The sequence below is a fragment of the Heterodontus francisci genome, chromosome 9 (assembly GCF_036365525.1).
Source record: "Heterodontus francisci isolate sHetFra1 chromosome 9, sHetFra1.hap1, whole genome shotgun sequence".
NCBI classification, from domain to species: Eukaryota; Metazoa; Chordata; class Chondrichthyes; order Heterodontiformes; family Heterodontidae; genus Heterodontus; species Heterodontus francisci.
This window is the reverse complement of record NC_090379.1, coordinates 119,858,177-119,884,431: the sequence shown is the minus strand read 5'-3', so window position 1 is coordinate 119,884,431 and position 26,255 is coordinate 119,858,177. Positions and strand designations below refer to the sequence as shown.

Below are 26,255 nucleotides of genomic sequence, written 5' to 3'. Positions count from 1 at the left end.
CACTCAGGATGTATCAGAGAGGATAAAGAATGATTGAGGTTTATCTGTAAGCATAAGCAACACTCAGGATGTATCAGAGACCATAAGGATCACTCAGGAAGTGTCCGAGCGGATTAGGATCACTCAGGATGTATCAGAGAGGATAAGGATCACTCAGGATGTATCAGAGAGGATTAGGATCACTCGGAAGTTCCGAAGAAGGTTTCACTGACCCGAAACGTTAACGCTGCTTCTCTTTCCACAGATTTTGCCAGACCTGCTGAGTGGTTTCAGCATTTCTTGTTTTTATTTCAGATTTCCAGCATCTGCAGCATTTTGCTTTTATTTTTCAGGATCACACAGGATGTATCACAGGCGATAAAGAATACTCTGGAGGTATCAGAGAGCATGAGGATCACTCACAATGTATCTGACAGTATAAGGATTACTCAGGATGTATCAAACAGAAGAACAACACTCAGGATGTAGCAGAGAGGATCAGTAACACTCAGGATGTATCAGAGAGCATTAGAGCACGCAGAATGTATGAGAGATGATAATGAATGTTCAGGACATATCAGTGGATAAGGAATTCTCAGGATGTATCACAGAGCATAAAGAATCCTCAGGATGTATCAGAGAGGATAAAGCTCATTCAGGATGTATCAGAGAGGAGAAGGATCTCTCAGGATGTATCAGAGAGAATAAGGAACACTCGGAATGTATCAGTGAGTATATGGAACACTCCAGATGTATTGGGGAATCTAGGCATCACTCAGGACGTATCAGAGACTGTAATGATCACTTCGAATGTATCAGAGAGGATAAGGATCACTCAATATGAATCAGAGAGGAAAGGTTCACTCAATATGTATCAGAGAGGAAAGGATCACTCAATATGTTTCAGAGAGGATAAAGATCACTCAGGATGTATCAGAGCGGATAAAAAATGTTCATGATGTATCAGAGACAATAAGGAACACTCGGAATGTATCAGAGTATATGGAACGCTCTAGATGTATTGGGGATTCTAAGGAACACTCAGGATGTATCAGAGAGGATAAGGATCACTCAATATGTATCAGAGAGGAAAGGCTCACTCAGTATGTATCAGAGAGGAAAGGCTCACTCAGTATGTATCAGAGAGGAAAGGCTCACTCAATATGTATCAGAGAGGAAAGGCTCACTCAATATGTATCGGAGAGGAAAGGCTCACTCAATATGTATCAGAGAGGAAAGGCTCACTCAATATGTATCAGAGAGGATAAGCATCACTCAGGATGTATCAGAGAGGATAAGGATCACTCAATATGTATCAGAGAGGGTAAGCATCACTCAATATGTATCAGAGAGGATAAGGATCACTCAGGATGTATCAGAGAGAATAAGGATCACTCAATATGTATCAGAGAGAATAAGGATCACTCAATATGTATCAGAGAGGATAAGCATCACTCAATATGTATCAGAGAGGATAAGCATCACTCAATATGTATCAGAGAATAAGGATCACTCAATATGTATCAGAGAGGATAAGGATCACTGAATATGTATCAGAGAGGATAAGGATCACTGAATATGTATCAGAGAGGATAAGGATCACTGAATATGTATCAGAGAGGATAAGGATCACTGAATATGTATCAGAGAGGATAAGGATCACTCAATATGTATCAGAGAGGATAAGGATCACTCAATATGTATCAGAGAGAATAAGGATCACTCAATATGTATCAGAGAGAATAAGGATCACTCAATATGTATCAGAGAGAATAAGGATCACTCAATATGTATCAGAGATGATAAGGATCACTGAATATGTATCAGAGAGGATAAGGATCACTGAATATGTATCAGAGAGGATAAGGATCACTCAATATGTATCAGAGAGGATAAGGATCACTCAATATGAATCAGAGAGGATAAGGATCACTCAATATGAATCAGAGAGGATAAGGATCACTCAATATGAATCAGAGAGATAAGGATCACTCAATATGAATCAGAGAGGATAAGGATCACTCAATATGAATCAGAGAGGATAAGGATCACTCAATATGAATCAGAGAGGATAAGGATCACTCAATATGTATCAGAGAGGATAAGGATCACTCAATATGTATCAGCAAGGATAAGGATCTCTCAATATGTATCAGCAAGGATAAGGATCACTCAATATGTCAATATGTATCAGAGAGGGCAAGGATCACTCAATATGTATCAGAGAGGATAAGCATCACTCAGGATGTATCAGAGCGGATAAGGATCACTCAATATGTATCAGAGAGGATAAGGATCACTCAATATGTATCAGAGAGGATCAGGATCACTCAATATGTATCAGAGAGGATCAGAGGTTTGGGGATGGAGTATCAGTATGAAATCAGAGGGTCGGGATGGTGTATCAATATGAAATTAGAGCGTAGGGGATAGAGTATCAGCTTGAAATAAGAGGGTTGGGGATGGAGTATCAAATGTAATCGGAGTGTAAGGGATGGAGCATCAGTATCAAATCGGAGGGTAGGGGATGGATTATCAATATGAAATCGGAGCGTAGGGGATGGAGTATCAGTATGAAAGCAGAGGGTCGGGGATGGAGTATCTGTATGAAATCGGAGGGTCGGGGATAGATTATCAATATGAAATCGGAGGGTGGGGGATAGAGTATCAGTATGAAATCGGAGTACAGGGGATGGAGGATCAATAGGTAATCGGAGGCTAGGGGATGGAGTATAAAATGTAATCGGAGGGTAGGGGATGGAGTATCAGTATGAAATCGGAGGGTAGGGGATAGAGTATCAGTATGAAATCGGAGTACATGGGATGGAGGATCAATCGGTAATCGGAGGCTAGGGGATGGAGTATCAGTATGTAATTGGAGGGTAGGGAATGGAGTATCAGTATGAAATCAGAGGGAAGATGATGGAGTATCAAATGTAATCGGAGGGTAGGGGGTAGAGTATCAGTGTGAAATCAGAGGGTAGGGGATGGAGTATCAAATGTAATCGGAGGATAGGGGATAGAGTAACAGTATGAAATCAGAGGGTATGGGATGGAGTAACAAATATAATCGGAGGGTAGGGGATAGAGTATCAATATGTAATCGGAAGGTAGGGTTTAGAGTATCAGTATGAAATCGGAGGGTCGGGGATGGAGTATCAGTATGGAATCGGAAGGTAGGTTTTAGAGTATCAGTATGAAATCGGAGGGTAGGGGATAGAGTATCAGTATGAAATCGGTGGGTAGGTGATAGAGTATCGGTATGAACTCAGAGGGAAGGGGATGGAGTTTCAGTATGAAATCGGAGGGTAGGGGATGGAGTATCAGTATGAAATCAGAGGGTAGGGGATGGAGTGTCAGTATGAAATTGGAGGGTAGGGGATAGAGAATCAGCATGAAATCAGAGGGTAGTGGATGGAGTATCAAATGTAATTGGAGGGTAGGGGATGGAGTATCAGTATGAAATCGGTGGGTAGGTGATAGAGTATCGGTATGAACTCAGAGGGAAGGGGATGGAGTTTCAGTATGAAATCGGAGGGTAGGGGATGGAGTATCAGTATGAAATCAGAGGGTAGGGGATGGAGTGTCAGTATGAAATTGGAGGGTAGGGGATAGAGAATCAGCATGAAATCAGAGGGTAGTGGATGGAGTATCAAATGTAATTGGAGGGTAGGGGATGGAGTATCAGTATGAAATCAGAGGGCAGGGGATGGAGTATCAGTATGAAATCGGAGGGTAGGGGATGGAGTTTCAGGATGAAATCGGAGGGTTGGGGATGGAGTATCAAATGAAATCAGAGGGTAGGGGATGGTGTGTCAGTATGAAATCAGAGGGTAGGGGATGGAGTGTCAGTATAAAATCAGAGGTTGGTGGATGGAGTATCAGTATGAAATCAGAGGGTAGGGGATGGAGTATCAGTATGAAATCGGAGGGTAGGGGATGGAGTTTCAGGATGAAATCGGAGGGTTGGGGATGGAGTATCAAATGAAATCAGAGGGTAGGGGATGGAGTGTCAGTATGAAATCGGAGGGTAGGGGATGGAGTTTCAGGATGAAATCGGAGGGTTGGGGATGGAGTATCAAATGAAATCAGAGGGTAGGGGATGGAGTGTCAGTATGAAATCAGAGGTTGGTGGATGGAGTATCAGTATGAAATCAGAGGGTAGGGGATGGAGTGTCAGTATGAAATCGGAGGGTAGGGGATGGAGTTTCAGGATGAAATCGGAGGGTTGGGGATGGAGTATCAAATGAAATCAGAGGGTAGGGGATGGAGTGTCAGTATGAAATCAGAGGTTGGTGGATGGAGTATCAGTATGAAATCAGAGGGTAGGGGATGGAGTGTCAGTATGAAATCGGAGGGTAGCGGATCGAGTATCAGTTTGAAATCGGAGGGTCGGGGATGGGGTATCAAATGTAATCTGAGGGTAGTGGGTAGTGTAACAGTACGAAATCAGAGGGTATGGGAAGGAGTATCAAATGTAATCGGAGGCTAGGGGATAGAGTATCAGTGTGAAATCGGAGTGAAGGGGATAGAGTATCAATATGTAATCGGAAGGTAGGGTTTAGAGTATCAGTATGAAATCAGAGTGTAGGGGATAGCATATCAGTATGAAATCAGAGGGTAGGGTTTAGAGTATCAGTATGAAATCAGAGGGTAGGAGATGGAGTTTCAGTATGAATTCAGAGGGTTGGGGATGGAGTATCAAATAAAATCAGAGGGTAGATGGAGTGTCAGTATGAAATCGGAGGGTCGGGGACAGAGTATCAGTATGAAATCGGATGGTAGGGGATGGAGTATCAAATGTAATCGGAGGGCAGCGGATGGAGTATCAGTATGAAATCAGAGGGTAGGGGATGTAGTGTCAGTATGAAATTGGAGGGTAGGGGATAGATGATCAATATGAAATCGGAGGGTAGGGGATGGAGTATCAGCATGAAATCAGAGGGTAGGGGATGGAGTATCAAATGTAATCGGAGGGTAGGGGATAGAGTAACAGTATGAAATCGGAAGGTAGGGTTTAGAGTATCAGTATGAAATTGGAGGGTAGGGGATAGAGTATCAGTATGAAATCAGAGTGTAGGGGATCGAGTATCAGTATGAAATAGGAGGGTAGGGGATAGCGTATCAGTATGAAATCAGAGGGTTAGGTTTAGAGTATCTGTATGTAATCAGAGGGTCGGGGATGGAGTATCAGTACGTAATCGGAAGGTATGGTTTAGAGTATCAGTATGAAATCGGAGGGTAGGGGATGGCGTTTCAGTATGAAATCGGTGGGTAGGGGATGGAGTATCAAATGAAATCGGAGGGTAGGGGATGGAGTGTCAGTATGAAATTGGAGGGTAGGGGATAGAGTATCAGCATGAAATCAGAGGGTAGTGGATGGAGTATCAAATGTAATTGGAGGATAGGGGATGGAGTATCAGTATGAAATCAGAGGGCAGGGGATGGAGTTTCAGTATGAAATCAGAGGGTTGGGGATGGAGTATCAGTATGAAATCGGAGGGTAGGGGATGGAGTTTCAAATGTAATCGGAAGGTAGGGGATAGAGTATCAGTGTGAAATCAGAGGGTAGGGGATAGAGCATCAGCATGAAATCGGAAGGTAGGGTTTACAGTATCGGTATGAAATCAGAGGGGAGGGGATGGAGTGTCAGTATGAAATCGGAGGGTAGGGGACAGAGTATCAGTATGAAATCCGATGGTAGGGGATGGAGAATCAAATGTAATCGGAGGGCAGGGGATGGACTATCAGTATGAAATTGGAGGGTAGGGGATAGATGATCAATATGAAATCGGAGGGTAGGGGATGGAGTATCAGCATGAAATCAGAGGGTAGGGGATAGAGTATCAGTATGAAATCGGAGGGTAGGGGATGGACTATCAGTATGAAATCAGAGGGTAGGGAAGAGAGTATCAGTATGAAATTGGAGGGTAGGGGATAGATGATGAATATGAAATCGGAGGGTAGGGGATGGAGTGTCAGTATGAAATTGGAGGGCAGGGGATAGATGATCAATATGAAATCGGAGGGTAGGGGATGGAGTATCAGCATGAAATCAGAGGGTAGGGGATGGAGTATCAAATGTAATCGGAGGGTAGGGGATGGAGTATCAGTATGAAATCGGAGGGTAGGGGATGGACTATCAGTATGAAATCAGAGGGTAGGGAATACAGTATCAGTATGAAATCAGAGGGTAGGGGATGGAGTGTCAGTATGAAATTGGAGGGTAGGGGATGGAGTATCAGTATGAAATCAGAGGGTTGGGGATGGAGTATCAAATGAAATCAGAGGGTAGTGGATGGAGTATCAGTATGAAATCAGAGGGTAGGGGATGGAGTGTCAGTATGAAATCGGAGGGTAGGGGATAGAGTAACAGTATGAAATCGGAGGGTAGGGTTTAGAGTATCAGTATGAAATTGGAGGGTTGGGGATAGAGTATCAGTATGAAATCAGAGTGTAGGGGATAGAGTATCAGTATGAAATCAGAGGGTAGGGGATAGAGTATCAGTATGAAATCGGAGGGTAGGGGATGGAGTATCAGTATGAAATCGGAGGGTAGGGGATGGAGTTTCAGTATGAAATCGGTGGGTAGGGGATGGAGTATCAAATGAAATCGGAGGGTAGGGGATGGAGTGTCAGTATGAAATTGGAGGGTAGGGATAGAGTATCAGCATGAAATCAGAGGGTAGTGGATGGAGTATCAAATGTAAATGGAGGGTAGGGGATGGAGTATCAGTATGAAATCGGAGGGTAGTGGATGGAGTATCAGTATGAAATCAGAGGGTTGGGGATGGAGTATCAAATGAAATCAGAGGGTAGTGGATGGAGTATCAGTATGAAATCAGAGGGTAGGGGATGGAGTGTCAGTATGAAATCGGAGGGTAGGGGATCGAGTATCAGTATGAAATCGGAGGGTAGGGGATGGAGTTTCAAATGTAATCGGAGGGTAGGGGTGAGAGTATCAGTGTGAAATCAGAGGGTAGGGGATGGGGTATCAAATGTAATCGGAGGGTAGTGGGTAGTGTAACAGTATGAAATCGGAAGGTAGGGTTTACAGTATAAGTATGAAATCGGAGGGTAGGGGATAGAGTATCAGTATGCAATCAGAGTGTAGGGGATAGAGAATCAATATGTAATCGGAAGGTAGGGTTTAGAGTATCGGTATGAAATCAGAGGGTAGTGGATGGAGTATCAGTATGAAATCAGAGGGTAGGGGATAGATGATCAGGATGAAATCAGAGGGTAGGGGATAGAGTATCAGTATGAAATCGGAGGGTAGGGTATGGACTATCAGTATGAAATCAGAGGGTAGGGAATGGAGTATCAGTATGAAATCAGAGGGTAGGGGATGGAGTATCAAATGTAATCGGAGGGTAGGGGATAGAGTATCAATATGTAATCGGAAGGTAGGGTATAGAGTATCAGAATGAAATCTGAGTGTAGGGGATGGAGTATCAGTATGAAATTGGAGGATAGTGGATGGAGTATCAATATGTAATCGGAAGGTAGGGTTTAGAGTATCAGTATGAAATCCGTGGGTAGGTGACAGAGTATCGGTAAGAAATCAGAGGGTAGGGGATGGAGTATCAGTATGAAATCAGAGGGTAGGGGATGGAGTTTCAGTATGAATTCAGAGGGTTGGGGATGAAGTATCAAATAAAATCAGAGGGTAGTGGATGGAGTGTCAGTATGAAATCGGAGGGTCGGGGATAGAATATCAGTATGAAATCCGATGGTAGGGGATGGAGTATCAAATGTAATCGGAGGGCAGGGGATGGAGTATCAGTATGAAATTGGAGGGTAGCGGATAGATGATCAATATGAAATCAGAGGGTAGGGGATGGAGTATCAGCATGAAATCAGAGGGGAGGGGATAGAGTATCAGTATGAAATCGGAGGGTAGGGGATGGACTATCAGCATGAAATCAGAGGGGAGGGGATGGAGTATCAGTATGAAATCGGAGGGTAGGGGATGGAGTATCAGTATGAAATCAGAGGGTAGGGGATAGAGTATCAAATGTAATCGGAGGGTAGGGGATAGAGTATCAGTATGAAATCAGAGGGTAGGGGATGGAGTATCAATATGTAATCGGAAGGTAGGGTTTAGAGTATCAGTATGAAATCGGAGTGTAGGGGATAGAGTATCAGTATGAAATCAGAGTGTAGGGTTTAGAGTATCAGTATGAAATCAGAGGATAGGGGATGGAGTATCAATATGTAATCAGAAGGTAGGGTACAGAGTATCAGTATGAAATCAGAGGGTAGGGGATGGAGTATCAGTATGTAATCGGAAGGTAGGGTTTAGCGTATCAGTATGAAATCAGAGAGTAGGGGATGGAGTATCAGTATGAAATCGGAGGGTAGGGGATGGAGTTTCAAATGTAATCGGGTAGGGGTTAGAGTATCAGTGTGAAATCAGAGGGTAGGGGATGGGGTATCAAATGTAATCGGAGGGTAGTGGGTAGTGTAACAGTATGAAATCAGAGGGTATGGGATGGAGTATCAAATATAATCAGAGGGTAGGGGATAGAGTATCAGCATGTAATCGGAAGGTAGGGTTTACAGTATAAGTATGAAATCGGAGGGTAGGGGATAGAGTATCAGTATGCAATCAGAGTGTAGGGGATAGAGTATCAATATGTAATCGGAAGGTAGGGTTTAGAGTATCAGAATGAAATCGGAGGGTAGGGGATAGAATATCAGTATGAAATCCGATGGTAGGGGATGGAGTATCAAATGTAATCGGAGGGCAGGGGATGGAGTATCAGTATGAAATTGGAGGGTAGCGGATAGATGATCAATATGAAATCAGAGGGTAGGGGATGGAGTATCAGCATGAAATCAGAGGGGAGGGGATGGACTATCAGTATGAAATCAGAGGGTAGGGAATAGAGTATCAGTATGAAATCAGAGGGTAGGGGATGGAGTATCAAATGTAATCGGAGGGTAGGGGATGGAGTATCAGTATGAAATCAGAGGGTAGGGGATGGAGTATCAAATGTAATCGGAGGGTAGGGGATAGAGTATCAGTATGATATCAGAGGGTAGGGGATGGAGTATCAATATGTAATCGGAAGGTAGGGTTTAGAGTATCAGTATGAAATCGGAGTGTAGGGTTTTGAGTATCAGTATGAAATCGGAGGATAGGGGATGGAGTATCAATATGTAATCGGAAGGTAGGGTTTAGAGTATCAGTATGAAATCCGTGGGTAGGTGACAGAGTATCGGTATGAAATCAGAGGGTAGGGGATGGAGTATCAGTATGAAATCAGAGGGTAGGGGATGGAGTATCAGTATGAAATCGGATGGTAGGGGATGGAGTTTCAGTATGAAATAAGAGGGTAGGGGATGGAGTATCAGTATGAAATCGGAGGGTAGGGGATAGAGTAACAGTATGAAATCAGAGTGTAGGGGATAGAGTATCAATATGTAATCAGAAGGTAGGGTTTAGCGTATCAGTATGAAATCAGAGGGTAGGGGATGGAGTATCAGTATGAAATCGGAGGGTAGGGGATGGAGTTTCAGTATGAATTCAGAGGGTTGGGGATGGAGTATCAAATAAAATCAGAGGGTAGGGGATGGAGTATCAGTATGAAATCAGAGGGTAGGGGATGGAGTGTCAGTATGAAATCGGAGGGTAGGGGATAGAGTATCAGTATGAAATCCGATGGTAGGGGATGGAGTATCAAATGTAATCGGAGGGCAGGGGATGGAGTATCAGTATGAAATTGAAGGGTAGGGGATAGATGATCAATATGAAATCAGAGGGTAGGGGATGGAGTATCAGCATGAAATCAGAGGGTAGGGAATGGAGTATCAGTATGAAATCAGAGGGTAGGGGATGGAGTATCAAATGTAATCGGAGGGTAGGGGATGGAGTATCAGTATGAAATCAGAGGGTAGGGGATACAGTATCAAATGTAATCGGAGGGTAGGGGATAGAGTATCAGTATGAAATCAGAGGGTAGGGGATGGAGTATCAATATGTAATCGGAAGGTAGGGTTTAGAGTATCAGTATGAAATCGGAGTGTAGGGGATAGAGTATCAGTATGAAATCGGAGTGCAGGGGATGGAGTATCAGTATGAAATCAGAGGGTAGGGGATGGAGTATCAAATGTAATTGGAGGGTAGGGGATGGAGTATCAGTATGAAATCAGAGGGTAGGGGATGGAGTATCAATATGAAATCAGAGGGTAGGGGATAGAGTATCAAATGTAATCGGAGGGTAGGGGATAGAGTATCAGTATGAAATCAGAGGGTAGGGGATAGAGTATCAATATGTAATCGGAAGGTAGGGTTTCGAGTATCAGTATGAAATCAGAGTGTAGGGGATGGAGTATCAATATGAAATCAGAGGGTAGGGGATGGAGTGTCAATATGAAATGGGATGGTAGGGGATGGAGTATCAGTATGAAATCAGAGGGTAGGGGATGGAGTATGAATATGTAATCGGAAGGTAGGGTTCAGAGTTTCAGTATGAAATCGGAGTGTAGGGGATAGAGTATCAGTATGAAATCAGAGTGTAGGTTTTAGAGTATCAGTATGAAATCGGAGGATAGGGGATGGAGTATCAATATGTAATCGGAAGGTAGGGTTTAGAGTATCAGTATGAAATCCGTGGGTAGGTGATCGAGTATCGGTATGAAATCAGAGGGTAGGGGATGGAGTATCAGTATGAAATCAGAGGGTAGGGGATAGAGTATCAGTATGAAATCGGCGGATAGGGGATGGAGTATCAATATGTAATCGGAAGGTAGGGTTTAGAGTATCAGTATGAAATCTGAGGGTAGGGGATAGAGTATCAGTATTAAATCAGAGGGTAGGGGATAGAGTATCAAATGTAATCAGAGGGTAGGGGATGGAGTATCAGTATGAAATCAGAGGGTATGGGATGCAGCATCAAATGTAATCGGAGGGTATGGGATGGAGTATCATTTATAATTGGAGGGTAGGGGATGGATTATCAGTATCAAATAAGAGGGTAGGGGATAGAGTATCTGTATGAAATCAGAGTGTAGGGGATAGAGTATCAATATGTAATCGGAAGGTAGTGTTTAGAGTATCAGTATGAAATCAGAGTGTAGGGTTTAGAGTATCAGTATGAAATCGGAGGATAGGGGATGGAGTATCCATATGTAATCGGAAGGTAGTGTTTAGAGTATCAGTATGAAATCAGAGGGTAGGGGATGGAGTATCAGTATGAAATCGGAGGGTAGGGGATGGAGTTTCAGTATGAATTCAGAGGGTTGGGGATGGAGTATCAAATAAAATCAGAGGGTAGGGGATGGAGTATCAGTATGAAATCAGAGGGTAGGGGATGGAGTGTCAGTATGAAATCCGTGGGTAGGTGATGGAGTATTAGTATGAAATCGGATGGTAGGGGATGGAGTATCAGTATGAAATCAGAGGGTAGAGAATAGAGTATCAGTATGAAATCAGAGGGTAGGGGATGGAGTATCAAATGTAATCGGAGGGTAGGGGATGGAGTATCAGTATGAAATCAGAGGGTAGGGGATAGAGTATCAAATGTAATCGGAGGGTAGGGGATGGAGTATCAATATGTAATCGGAAGGTAGGGTTTAGAGTATCAGTATGAAATCGGAGTGTAGGGGATAGAGTATCAGTATGAAATCAGAGTGTAGGGTTTAGAGTATCAGTATGAAATCGGAGGATAGGGGATGGAGTATCAATATGTAATCGGAAGGTAGGGTTTAGAGTATCAGTATGAAATCCGTGGGTAGGTGACAGAGTATCGGTATGAAATCAGAGGGTCGGGGATGGAGTATCAGTATGAAATCGGATGGTAGGGGATGGAGTTTCAGTATGAAATAAGAGGGTAGGGGATAGAGTATCAGTATGAAATCAGAGTGTAGGGGATAGAGTATCAATATGTAATCGGATGGTAGGGTAGAGTATCAGTATGAAATCAGAGGGTAGGGGATGGAGTATCAGTATGAAATCGGAGGGTAGGGGATAGAGTAACAGTATGAAATCAGAGTGTAGGGGATAGAGTATCAATATGTAATCGGAAGGTACGGTTTAGCGTATCAGTATGAAATCAGAGGGTAGGGGATGGAGTATCAGTATGAAATCGGAGGGTAGGGGATGGAGTTTCAGTATGAATTCAGAGGGTTGGGGATGGCGTAGCAAATAAAATCAGAGGGTAGGGGATGGAGTATCAGTATGAAATCAGAGGGTAGGGGATGGAGTGTCAGTATGAAATCGGAGGGTAGGGGACAGAGTATCAGTATGAAATCCGATGGTAGGGGATGGAGTATCAAATGTAATCGGAGGGCAGGGGATGGAGTATCAGTATGAAATTGGAGGGTAGGGGATAGATGATCAATATGAAATCGGAGGGTAGGGGATGGAGTATCAAATGTAATCGGAGGGTAGGGGATGGAGTATCAGTATGAAATCAGAGGGTAGGGGATGGAGTATCAAATGTAATCGGAGTGCAGGGGATGGAGTATCAGTATGAAATCAGAGGGTAGGGAATGGAGTATCAGTATGAAATCAGAGGGTTGGGGATAGAGTATCAAATGTAATCGGAAGGTAGGGTTTAGAGTATCAGTATGAAATCGGATGGTAGGGGATGGAGTATCAGTATGAAATAACAGGGTAGGGTAGCGAGTATCAGTATGAAATCAGAGTGTAGGGGATAGAGTATCAGTATGTAATCGGAAGGTAGGGTTTAGAGTATCAGTATGAAATCAGAGTGTAGGGTTTAGAGTATCGGTATGAAATCAGAGGGTAGGGGATGGAGTATCAGTATGAAATCAGAGGGTAGGGGATGGAGTTTCAGTATGAAATCGGAGTGTAGGGGATAGAGTATCAGTATGAAATCAGAGTGCAGGGTTTAGAGTATCAGTATGAAATCGGCGGATAGTGGATGGAGTATCAATATGTAATCGGAAGGTAGGGTTTAGAGTATCAGTATGAAATCGGAGGGTAGGGGATAGAGTATCAGTATGAAATCAGAGGGTAGGGGATAGAGTATCAAATGTAATCAGAGGGGAGGGGATGGAGTATCAGTATGAAATCAGAGGGTATGGGATGCAGCATCTAATGTAATCGGAGGGTATGGGATGGAGTATCATTTATAATTGGAGGGTAGGGGATGGAGTAACAGTATGAAATCAGAGGGTATGGGATGGAGTATCAGTATGAAATCAGAGGGTATGGGATGGAGTATCAAATATAATCGGAGGGTCGGGAATAGAGTATCAGGATGAAATCAGAGGGTAGGGGATGGAGTATCAGTATGAAATCAGAGGGTATGGGATGGAGTATCAAATATAATCGGAGGGTAGGGAATCGAGTATCAGTATGAAATCAGAGGGTAGGGGATGGAGTATCAAATGTAATCGGAGGGCAGGTGATGGAGTATCAATATGTAATCGGAAGGTATGGTTTGGAGTATCAGTATGAAATTGGAGGTTAGGGGACAGAGTATCAGTATGAAATCGGTGGGTAGGGGATGGAGTATCGGTATGAAATCAGACTCTAGGGGATGGAGTTTCAGTATGAAATCAGAGGGTAGGGGATGGAGTGTCAGTATGAAATCGGAGGGTAGGGGATGGGGTATCAAATGTAATCAGAGGGTAGGGGATAGAGTATCAGTATGTAATCGGAAGGTCGGGTTCAGAGTATCAGTATGAAATCGGAGGGTAGGGGATAGAGTATCAGTATGAAATCGGAGGATAGGGGATGGAGTATCAATATGTAATCGGAAGGTAGGGTTTAGAGTATCGGTATGAAATCAGAGGGTAGGGGATGGAGTATCAATATGAAATCGGATGGTAGGGGATGGAGTATCAGTATGAAATCAGAGGGTAGGGGATGGAGTATGAATATGTAATCGGAAGGTAAGGTTCAGAGTTTCAGTATGAAATCGGAGTGTAGGGGATAGAGTATCAGTATGAAATCAGAGTGTAGGGTTTAGAGTATCAGTATGAAATCGGAGGATAGGGGATGGAGTATCAATATGTAATCGGAAGGTAGGGTTTAGAGTATCAGTATGAAATCCGTGGGTAGGTGATCGAGTATCGGTATGAAATCAGAGGGTAGGGGATGGAGTATCAGTATGAAATCAGAGGGTAGGGGATGGAGTATCAGTATGAAATCAGAGGGTAGGGGATGGAGTATCAGTATGAAATCAGAGTGTAGGGTTTAGAGTATCAGTATGAAATCGGCGGATAGGGGATGGAGTATCAATATGTAATCGGAAGGTAGGGTTTAGAGTATCAGTATGAAATCGGAGGGTAGGGGATAGAGTATCAGTATGAAATCAGAGGGTAGGGGATAGAGTATCAAATGTAATCAGAGGGTAGGGGATGGAGTTAACAGTATGAAATCAGAGGGTATGGGATGGAGTATCAGTATGAAATCAGAGGGTATGGGATGGAGTATCAAATATAATCGGAGGGTCGGGAATAGAGTATCAGGATGAAATCAGAGGGTAGGGGATGGAGTATCAGTATGAAATCAGAGGGTATGGGATGGAGTATCAAATATAATCGGAGGGTAGGGAATAGAGTATCAGTATGAAATCAGAGGGTAGGGGATGGAGTATCAAATGTAATCGGAGGGCAGGTGATGGAGTATCAATATGTAATCGGAAGGTATGGTTTAGAGTATCAGTATGAAATCGGAGGTTAGGGGACAGAGTATCAGTATGAAATCGGTGGGTAGGGGATGGAGTATCGGTATGAAATCAGACTCTAGGGGATGGAGTTTCAGTATGAAATCAGAGGGTAGGGGATGGAGTATCAGTATGAAATCAGAGGGTAGGGGATGGAGTGTCAGTAGGAAATTGGAGGGTAGGGGATAGAGTATCAGCATGAAATCAGAGGTTAGCGGATGGAGTATCAAAAGTAATTGGAGGGTAGGGGATGGAGTATCAGTATGAAATCGGAGGGTAGGGGATGGAGTTTCAGTATGAAATCAGAGGGTTGGGGATAGAGTATCAAATGAAATCAGAGGGTAGGGGATGGAGTGTCAGTATGAAATCAGAGGGCAGGGGATGGAGTATCAGTATGAAATCGGAGGGTAGGGGATGGAGTTTCAGTATGAAATCAGAGGGTTGGAGATGGAGTATCAAATGAAATCAGAGGGTAGTGGATGGAGTATCAGTATGAAATCAGAGGGTAGGGGATGGAGTGTCAGTATGAAATCAGAGGGTAGGGGATGGAGTATCAAATGTAATCGGAGGGCAGGTGATGGAGTATCAATATGTAATCGGAAGGTATGGTTTGGAGTATCAGTATGAAATTGGAGGTTAGGGGACAGAGTATCAGTATGAAATCGGTGGGTAGGGGATGGAGTATCGGTATGAAATCAGACTCTAGGGGATGGAGTGTCAGTAGGAAATTGGAGGGTAGGGGATAGAGTATCAGCATGAAATCAGAGGTTAGCGGATGGAGTATCAAAAGTAATTGGAGGGTAGGGGATGGAGTATCAGTATGAAATCGGAGGGTAGGGGATGGAGTTTCAGTATGAAATCAGAGGGTTGGGGATAGAGTATCAAATGAAATCAGAGGGTAGGGGATGGAGTGTCAGTATGAAATCAGAGGGCAGGGGATGGAGTATCAGTATGAAATCGGAGGGTAGGGGATGGAGTTTCAGTATGAAATCAGAGGGTTGGAGATGGAGTATCAAATGAAATCAGAGGGTAGTGGATGGAGTATCAGTATGAAATCAGAGGGTAGGGGATGGAGTGTCAGTATGAAATCAGAGGGTAGGGGATGGAGTATCAGTATGAAATCAGAGGGTAGGGGATAGAGTATCAGCATGAAATCAGAGGTTAGCGGATGGAGTATCAAAAGTAATTGGAGGGTAGGGGATGGAGTATCAGTATGAAATCGGAGGGTAGGGGATGGAGTTTCAGTATGAAATCAGAGGGTTGGGGATGGAGTATCAAATGAAATCAGAGGGTAGTGGATGGAGTATCAGTATGAAATCAGAGGGTAGGGGATGGAGTGTCAGTATGAAATCGGAGGGTAGGGGATGGGGTATCAATATGTAATCGGAAGGTAGGGTTTAGAGTATCAGTATGAAATCGGAGTGTAGGGGATAGAGTATCAGTATGAAATCGGAGTGCAGGGGATGGAGTATCAGTATGAAATCAGAGGGTAGGGGATGGAGTATCAGTATGAAATCAGAGGGTAGGGGATAGAGTATCAAATGTAATCGGAGGGTAGGGGATAGAGTATCAGTATGAAATCAGAGGGTAGGGGATGGAGTATCAATATGTAATCGGAAGGTAGGGTTTAGAGTATCAGTATGAAATCGGATGGTAGGGGATGGAGTATCAGTATGAAATAACAGGGTAGCGAGTATCAGTATGAAATCAGAGTGTAGGGGATAGAGTATCAGTATGTAATCGGAAGGTCGGGTTTAGAGTATCAGTATGAAATCAGAGTGTAGGGTTTAGAGTATCGGTATGAAATCAGAGGGTAGGGGATGGAGTATCAATATGAAATCGGATGGTCGGGGATGGAGTATCAGTATGAAATCAGAGGGTAGGGGATGGAGTATGAATATGTAATCGGAAGGTAGCGTTCAGAGTTTCAGTATGAAATCGGAGTGTAGGGGATAGAGTATCAGTATGAAATCAGAGTGTAGGGTTTAGAGTATCAGTATGAAATCGGAGGATAGGGGATGGAGTATCAATATGTAATCGGAAGGTAGGGTTTAGAGTATCAGTATGAAATCCGTGGGTAGGTGATCGAGTATCGGTATGAAATCAGAGGGTAGGGGATGGAGTATCAGTATGAAATCAGAGGGTAGGGAATGGAGTATCAGTATGAAATCAGAGGGTAGGGGATGGAGTATCAGTATGAAATCAGAGGGAAGGGGATAGAGTATCAGTATGAAATCGGCGGATAGGGGATGGAGTATCAATATGTAATTGGAAGGTAGGGTTTAGAGTATCAGTATGAAATCGGAGGGTAGGGGATAGAGTATCAGTATGAAATCAGAGGGTAGGGGATAGAGTATCAAATGTAATCAGAGGGTAGGGGATGGAGTATCAGTATGAAATCAGAGGGTATGGGATGCAGCATCTAATGTAATCGGAGGGTATGGGATGGAGTATCATTTATAATTGGAGGGTTGGGGATGGAGTAACAGTATGAAATCAGAGGGTATGGGATGGAGTATCAAATATAATCGGAGGGTCGGGAATAGAGTATCAGGATGAAATCAGAGGGTAGGGGATGGAGTTTCAGTATGAAATCAGAGGGTTGGGGATAGAGTATCAAATGAAATCAGAGGGTAGGGGATGGAGTGTCAGTATGAAATCAGAGGGCAGGGGATGGAGTATCAGTATGAAATCGGAGGGTAGGGGATGGAGTTTCAGTATGAAATCAGAGGGTTGGGGATGGAGTATCAAATGAAATCAGAGGGTAGTGGATGGAGTATCAGTATGAAATCAGAGGGTAGGGGATGGAGTGTCAGTATGAAATCGGAGGGTAGGGGATGGGGTATCAAATGTAATCAGAGGGTAGGGGATAGAGTATCAGTATGTAATCGGAAGGTCGGGTTCAGAGTATCAGTATGAAATCGGAGGGTAGGGGATAGAGTATCAGTATGAAATCAGAGTGTAGGGTTTAGAGTATCAGTATGAAATCAGATGGTAGGGTTTAGAGTGTCAGTATGAAATCAGAGGGTCGGGGATGGAGTATCAGTCTGTAATCAGAAGGTAGGGTTTAGAGTATCGGTATGAAATCGGAGGGTCGGGGATAGAGTTTCAAAATGAAATTGCAGGTTCGGGCATAGAGTTTCGGTATGAAATCAGAGGGTAGGGGATGGAGTATCAGTATGAAATCGGAGGGTAGGGGATGGAATATCAGTATGAAATCAGAGGGTCGGGGATGGAGTATCAAATGTAATCGGAGGGTAGGGGATAGAGTATCAGTATGAAATCAGAGGGTAGGGGATGGAGTATCAATGTGTAATCGGAAGGTAGGGTTTAGAGTATCAGTATGAAATCGGAGGGGAGGGGATAGAGTATCAGTATGAAATCAGAGGGTAGGGGATAGCGTAACAATATGCAATCGGAAGGTAGGGTTTAGAGTATCAGTATGAAATTGGAGGGTAGGGGATGGAGTATTAGTTTGAAATCGGAGGGTAGGGGTTAGAGTATCAGTATGAAATCAGAGGATAGGGGATAGAGTATCAATATGTAATCAGAAGGTAGGGTTTAGAGTATCAGTATGAAATCGGAAGGTAGGGTTTAGAGTATCAGTATGAAATCGGAGGATAGGGGATGGAGTATCAATATGTAATCGGAAGGTAGGGTTTAGAGTATCAGTATGAAATCCGTGGGTAGGTGATCGAGTATCGGTATGAAATCAGAGTGTAGGGGATGGAGTATCAGTATGAAATCAGAGGGTAGGGGATGGAGTATCAGTATGAAATCGGCGGATAGGGGATGGAGTATCAATATTTAATCGGAAGGTAGGGTTTAGAGTATCAGTATGAAATCGGAGGGTAGGGGATAGAGTATCAGTATGAAATCAGAGGGTAGGGGATAGAGTATCAAATGTAATCAGAGGGTAGGGGATGGAGTTAACAGTATGAAATCAGAGGGTATGGGATGGAGTATCAGTATGAAATCAGAGGGTATGGGATGGAGTATCAAATATAATCGGAGGGTCGGGAATAGAGTATCAGGATGAAATCAGAGGGTAGGGGATGGAGTATCAGTATGAAATCAGAGGGTATGGGATGGAGTATCAAATATAATCGGAGGGTAGGGAATAGAGTATCAGTATGAAATCAGAGGGTAGGGGATGGAGTATCAAATGTAATCGGAGGGCAGGTGATGGAGTATCAATATGTAATCGGAAGGTATGGTTTAGAGTATCAGTATGAAATCGGAGGTTAGGGGACAGAGTATCAGTATGAAATCGGTGGGTAGGGGATGGAGTATCGGTATGAAATCAGACTCTAGGGGATGGAGTATCAGTATGAAATCAGAGGGTAGGGGATGGAGTGTCAGTATGAAATTGGAGGGTAGGGGATAGAGTATCAGCATGAAATCAGAGGTTAGCGGATGGAGTATCAAAAGTAATTGGAGGGTAGGGGATGGAGTATCAGTATGAAATCGGAGGGTAGGGGATGGAGTTTCAGTATGAAATCAGAGGGTTGGGGATAGAGTATCAAATGAAATCAGAGGGTAGGGGATGGAGTGTCAGTATGAAATCAGAGGGCAGGGGATGGAGTATCAGTATGAAATCGGAGGGTAGGGGATGGAGTTTCAGTATGAAATCAGAGGGTTGGGGATGGAGTATCAAATGAAATCAGAGGGTAGTGGATGGAGTATCAGTATGAAATCAGAGGGTAGGGGATGGAGTGTCAGTATGAAATCGGAGGGTAGGGGATGGGGTATCAAATGTAATCAGAGGGTAGGGGATAGAGTATCAGTATGTAATCGGAAGGTCGGGTTCAGAGTATCAGTATGAAATCGGAGGGTAGGGGATAGAGTATCAGTATGAAATCAGAGTGTAGGGTTTAGAGTATCAGTATGAAATCAGATGGTAGGGTTTAGAGTGTCAGTATGAAATCAGAGGGTCGGGGATGGAGTATCAGTCTGTAATCAGAAGGTAGGGTTTAGAGTATCGGTATGAAATCGGAGGGTCGGGGATAGAGTTTCAAAATGAAATTGCAGGTTCGGGCATAGAGTTTCGGTATGAAATCAGAGGGTAGGGGATGGAGTATCAGTATGAAATCGGCGGGTCGGGGATGGAGTATCAGTATGAAATCAGAGGGTAGGGAATGGAGTATCAGTATGAAATCAGAGGGTAGGGGATAGAGTATCAAATGTAATCGGAGGGTAGGGGATAGAGTATCAGTATGAAATCAGAGGGTAGGGGATGGAGTATCAATATGTAATCGGAAGGTAGGGTTTAGAGTATCAGTATGAAATCGGATGGTAGGGGATGGAGTATCAGTATGAAATAACAGGGTAGGGTAGCGAGTATCAGTATGAAATCCGTGGATAGGTGATCGAGTATCGGTATGAAATCAGAGGGTAGGGGATGGAGTATCAGTATGAAATCAGAGGGTAGGGGATGGAGTATCAGTATGAAATCAGAGGGTCGGGGATGGAGTATCAGTATGAAATCAGAGGGAATGGGATAGAGTATCAGTATGAAATCAGAGTGCAGGGTTTAGAGTATCAGTATGAAATCGGCGGATAGTGGATGGAGTATCAATATGTAATCGGAAGGTAGGGTTTAGAGTATCAATATGTAATCGGAAGGTAGGGTTTAGAGTATCAGTATGAAATCGGAGGGTAGGGCTAGAGTATCAGTATGAAATCAGAGGGTAGGGGATAGAGTATCAAATGTAATCAGAGGGGAGGGGATGGAGTATCAGTATGAAATCAGAGGGTATGGGATGCAGCATCTAATGTAATCGGAGGGTATGGGATGGAGTATCATTTATAATTGGAGGGTAGGGGATGGAGTAACAGTATGAAATCAGAGGGTATGGGATGGAGTATCAGTATGAAATCAGAGGGTATGGGATGGAGTATCAAATATAATCGGAGGGTCGGGAATAGAGTATCAGGATGAAATCAGAGGGTAGGGGATGGAGTATCAGTATGAAATCAGAGGGTATGGGATGGAGTATCAAATATAATCGGAGGGTAGGGAATCGAGTATCAGTATGAAATCAGAGGGTAGGGGATGGAGTATCAAATGTAATCGGAGGGCAGGTGATGGAGTATCAATATGTAATCGGAAGGTATGGTTTGGAGTATCAGTATGAAATTGGAGGTTAGGGGACAGAGTATCAGTATGAAATCGGTGGGTAGGGGATGGAGTATCGGTATGAAATCAGACTCTAGGGGATGGAGTGTCAGTATGAAATCGGAGGGTAGGGGATGGGGTATCAAATGTAATCAGAGGGTAGGGGATAGAGTATCAGTATGTAATCGGAAGGTCGGGTTCAGAGTATCAGTATGAAATCGGAGGGTAGGGGATAGAGTATCAGTATGAAATCAGAGTGTAGGGTTTAGAGTATCAAATGAAATCAGAGGGTAGGGGATGGAGTTTCAGTATGAAATCGGAGGGTAGGGGATGGAGTTTCAGTATGAAATCAGAGGGTTGGGGATGGAGTATCAAATGAAATCAGAGGGTAGTGGATGGAGTATCAGTATGAAATCAGAGGGGAGGGGATGGAGTGTCAGTATGAAATCAGAGGGTAGGGGATGGAGTATCAGTATGAAATCAGAGGGTAGGGGATAGAGTATCAGCATGAAATCAGAGGTTAGCGGATGGAGTATCAAAAGTAATTGGAGGGTAGGGGATGGAGTATCAGTATGAAATCGGAGGGTAGGGGATGGAGTTTCAGTATGAAATCAGAGGGTTGGGGATGGAGTATCAAATGAAATCAGAGGGTAGTGGATGGAGTATCAGTATGAAATCAGAGGGTAGGGGATGGAGTGTCAGTATGAAATCGGAGGGTAGGGGATGGGGTATCAATATGTAATCGGAAGGTAGGGTTTAGAGTATCAGTATGAAATCGGAGTGTAGGGGATAGAGTATCAGTATGAAATCGGAGTGCAGGGGATGGAGTATCAGTATGAAATCAGAGGGTAGGGGATGGAGTATCAGTATGAAATCAGAGGGTAGGGGATAGAGTATCAAATGTAATCGGAGGGTAGGGGATAGAGTATCAGTATGAAATCAGAGGGTAGGGGATGGAGTATCAATATGTAATCGGAAGGTAGGGTTTAGAGTATCAGTATGAAATCGGATGGTAGGGGATGGAGTATCAGTATGAAATAACAGGGTAGCGAGTATCAGTATGAAATCAGAGTGTAGGGGATAGAGTATCAGTATGTAATCGGAAGGTAGGGTTTAGAGTATCGGTATGAAATCAGAGGGTAGGGGATGGAGTATCAATATGAAATCGGATGGTCGGGGATGGAGTATCAGTATGAAATCAGAGGGTAGGGGATGGAGTATGAATATGTAATCGGAAGGTAGCGTTCAGAGTTTCAGTATGAAATCGGAGTGTAGGGGATAGAGTATCAGTATGAAATCAGAGTGTAGGGTTTAGAGTATCAATATGAAATCGGCGGATAGGGGATGGAGTATCAATATGTAATTGGAAGGTAGGGTTTAGAGTATCAGTATGAAATCGGAGGGTAGGGGATAGAGTATCAGTATGAAATCAGAGGGTAGGGGATAGAGTATCAAATGTAATCAGAGGGTAGGGGATGGAGTATCAGTATGAAATCAGAGGGTATGGGATGCAGCATCTAATGTAATCGGAGGGTATGGGATGGAGTATCATTTATAATTGGAGGGTTGGGGATGGAGTAACAGTATGAAATCAGAGGGTATGGGATGGAGTATCAAATATAATCGGAGGGTTGGGGATAGAGTATCAAATGAAATCAGAGGGTAGGGGATGGAGTGTCAGTATGAAATCAGAGGGCAGGGGATGGAGTATCAGTATGAAATCGGAGGGTAGGGGATGGAGTTTCAGTATGAAATCAGAGGGTTGGGGATGGAGTATCAAATGAAATCAGAGGGTAGTGGATGGAGTATCAGTATGAAATCAGAGGGTAGGGGATGGAGTGTCAGTATGAAATCAGAGTGTAGGGTTTAGAGTATCAGTATGAAATCAGATGGTAGGGTTTAGAGTGTCAGTATGAAATCAGAGGGTCGGGGATGGAGTATCAGTCTGTAATCAGAAGGTAGGGTTTAGAGTATCGGTATGAAATCGGAGGGTCGGGGATAGAGTTTCAAAATGAAATTGCAGGTTCGGGCATAGACTTTCGGTATGAAATCGGCGGGTAGGGGATGGAGTATCAGTATGAAATCGGAGGGTAGGGGATGGAATATCAGTATGAAATCAGAGGGTCGGGGTTGGAGTATCAAATGTAATCGGAGGGTAGGGGATAGAGTATCAGTATGAAATCAGAGGGTAGGGGATGGAGTATCAATGTGTAATCGGAAGGTAGGGTTTAGAATATCAGTATGAAATCAGAGGGTAGGGGATGGAGTATCAAATGTAATCGGAGGGTAGGGGATGGAGTATCAGTATGAAATCAGAGGGTAGGGGATAGAGTATCAGTATGAAATCGGAGTGTAGGGGATAGAGTATCAGTATGAAATCAGAGTGTAGGGTTTAGAGTATCAGTATGAAATCGGAGGATAGGGGATGGAGTATCAATATGTAATCGGAAGGTAGGGTTTAGAGTATCAGTATGAAATCCGTGGGTAGGTGACAGAGTATCGGTATGAAATCAGAGGGTCGGGGATGGAGTATCAGTATGAAATCGGATGGTAGGGGATGGAGTTTCAGTATGAAATAAGAGGGTAGGGGATAGAGTATCAGTATGAAATCAGAGTGTAGGGGATAGAGTATCAATATGTAATCGGATGGTAGGGTAGAGTATCAGTATGAAATCAGAGGGTAGGGGATGGAGTATCAGTATGAAATCGGAGGGTAGGGGATAGAGTAACAGTATGAAATCAGAGTGTAGGGGATAGAGTATCAATATGTAATCGGAAGGTACGGTTTAGCGTATCAGTATGAAATCAGAGGGTAGGGGATGGAGTATCAGTATGAAATCGGAGGGTAGGGGATGGAGTTTCAGTATGAATTCAGAGGGTTGGGGATGGCGTAGCAAATAAAATCAGAGGGTAGGGGATGGAGTATCAGTATGAAATCAGAGGGTAGGGGATGGAGTGTCAGTATGAAATCGGAGGGTAGGGGACAGAGTATCAGTATGAAATCCGATGGTAGGGGATGGAGTATCAAATGTAATCGGAGGGCAGGGGATGGAGTATCAGTATGAAATTGGAGGGTAGGGGATAGATGATCAATATGAAATCGGAGGGTAGGGGATGGAGTATCAAATGTAATCGGAGGGTAGGGGATGGAGTATCAGTATGAAATCAGAGGGTAGGGGATAGAGTATCAAATGTAATCGGAGTGCAGGGGATGGAGTATCAGTATGAAATCAGAGGGTAGGGAATGGAGTATCAGTATGAAATCAGAGGGTTGGGGATAGAGTATCAAATGTAATCGGAGGGTAGGGGATAGAGTATCAGTATGAAATCAGAGGGTAGGGGATGGAGTATCAATATGTAATCGGAAGGTAGGGTTTAGAGTATCAGTATGAAATCGGATGGTAGGGGATGGAGTATCAGTATGAAATAACAGGGTAGGGTAGCGAGTATCAGTATGAAATCAGAGTGTAGGGGATAGAGTATCAGTATGTAATCGGAAGGTAGGGTTTAGAGTATCAGTATGAAATCAGAGTGTAGGGTTTAGAGTATCGGTATGAAATCAGAGGGTAGGGGATGGAGTATCAGTATGAAATCAGAGGGTAGGGGATGGAGTTTCAGTATGAAATCGGAGTGTAGGGGATAGAGTATCAGTATGAAATCAGAGTGTAGGGTTTAGAGTATCAGTATGAAATCGGAGGATAGGGGATGGAGTATCAATATGTAACCGGAAGGTAGGGTTTAGACTATCAGTATGAAATCCGTGGGTAGGTGATCGAGTATCAGTATGAAATCAGAGGGTAGGGGATGGAGTATCAGTATGAAATCAGAGGGTCAGGGATGGAGTATCAGTATGAAATCAGAGGGAATGGGATAGAGTATCAGTATGAAATCAGAGTGCAGGGTTTAGAGTATCAGTATGAAATCGGCGGATAGTGGATGGAGTATCAATATGTAATCGGAAGGTAGGGTTTAGAGTATCAGTATGAAATCGGAGGGTAGGGGATAGAGTATCAGTATGAAATCAGAGGGTAGGGGATAGAGTATCAAATGTAATCAGAGGGGAGGGGATGGAGTATCAGTATGAAATCAGAGGGTATGGGATGCAGCATCTAATGTAATCGGAGGGTATGGGATGGAGTATCATTTATAATTGGAGGGTAGGGGATGGAGTAACAGTATGAAATCAGAGGGTATGGGATGGAGTATCAGTATGAAATCAGAGGGTATGGGATGGAGTATCAAATATAATCGGAGGGTCGGGAATAGAGTATCAGGATGAAATCAGAGGGTAGGGGATGGAGTATCAGTATGAAATCAGAGGGTATGGGATGGAGTATCAAATATAATCGGAGGGTAGGGAATCGAGTATCAGTATGAAATCAGAGGGTAGGGGATGGAGTATCAAATGTAATCGGAGGGCAGGTGATGGAGTATCAATATGTAATCGGAAGGTATGGTTTGGAGTATCAGTATGAAATTGGAGGTTAGGGGACAGAGTATCAGTATGAAATCGGTGGGTAGGGGATGGAGTATCGGTATGAAATCAGACTCTAGGGGATGGAGTTTCAGTATGAAATCAGAGGGTAGGGGATGGAGTGTCAGTATGAAATCGGAGGGTAGGGGATGGGGTATCAAATGTAATCAGAGGGTAGGGGATAGAGTATCAGTATGTAATCGGAAGGTCGGGTTCAGAGTATCAGTATGAAATCGGAGGGTAGGGGATAGAGTATCAGTATGAAATCGGAGGATAGGGGATGGAGTATCAATATGTAATCGGAAGGTAGGGTTTAGAGTATCGGTATGAAATCAGAGGGTAGGGGATGGAGTATCAATATGAAATCGGATGGTAGGGGATGGAGTATCAGTATGAAATCAGAGGGTAGGGGATGGAGTATGAATATGTAATCGGAAGGTAAGGTTCAGAGTTTCAGTATGAAATCGGAGTGTAGGGGATAGTGTATCAGTATGAAATCAGAGTGTAGGGTTTAGAGTATCAGTATGAAATCGGAGGATAGGGGATGGAGTATCAATATGTAATCGGAAGGTAGGGTTTAGAGTATCAGTATGAAATCCGTGGGTAGGTGATCGAGTATCGGTATGAAATCAGAGGGTAGGGGATGGAGTATCAGTATGAAATCAGAGGGTAGGGGATGGAGTATCAGTATGAAATCAGAGGGTAGGGGATGGAGTATCAGTATGAAATCAGAGTGTAGGGTTTAGAGTATCAGTATGAAATCGGCGGATAGGGGATGGAGTATCAATATGTAATCGGAAGGTAGGGTTTAGAGTATCAGTATGAAATCGGAGGGTAGGGGATAGAGTATCAGTATGAAATCAGAGGGTAGGGGATAGAGTATCAAATGTAATCAGAGGGTAGGGGATGGAGTTAACAGTATGAAATCAGAGGGTATGGGATGGAGTATCAGTATGAAATCAGAGGGTATGGGATGGAGTATCAAATATAATCGGAGGGTCGGGAATAGAGTATCAGGATGAAATCAGAGGGTAGGGGA

At 43.6% G+C, this 26,255-nt stretch overlaps 1 protein-coding gene across 1 annotated transcript in view; it reads left to right on the top strand.

Annotated features, from left to right (window-relative positions):
- The first annotated feature begins 678 nt into the window (after positions 1-678).
- Positions 679-26,255, top strand: part of LOC137373527 (zinc finger protein 239-like) — an 87,057-nt gene continuing 61,480 nt past the window's right edge. Inside the window, exon 1 of the mRNA XM_068038406.1 lies at positions 679-707. The gene's annotated coding sequence lies outside the window, so the exon portion shown is untranslated. The remainder of the gene's footprint in view (positions 708-26,255) is intronic.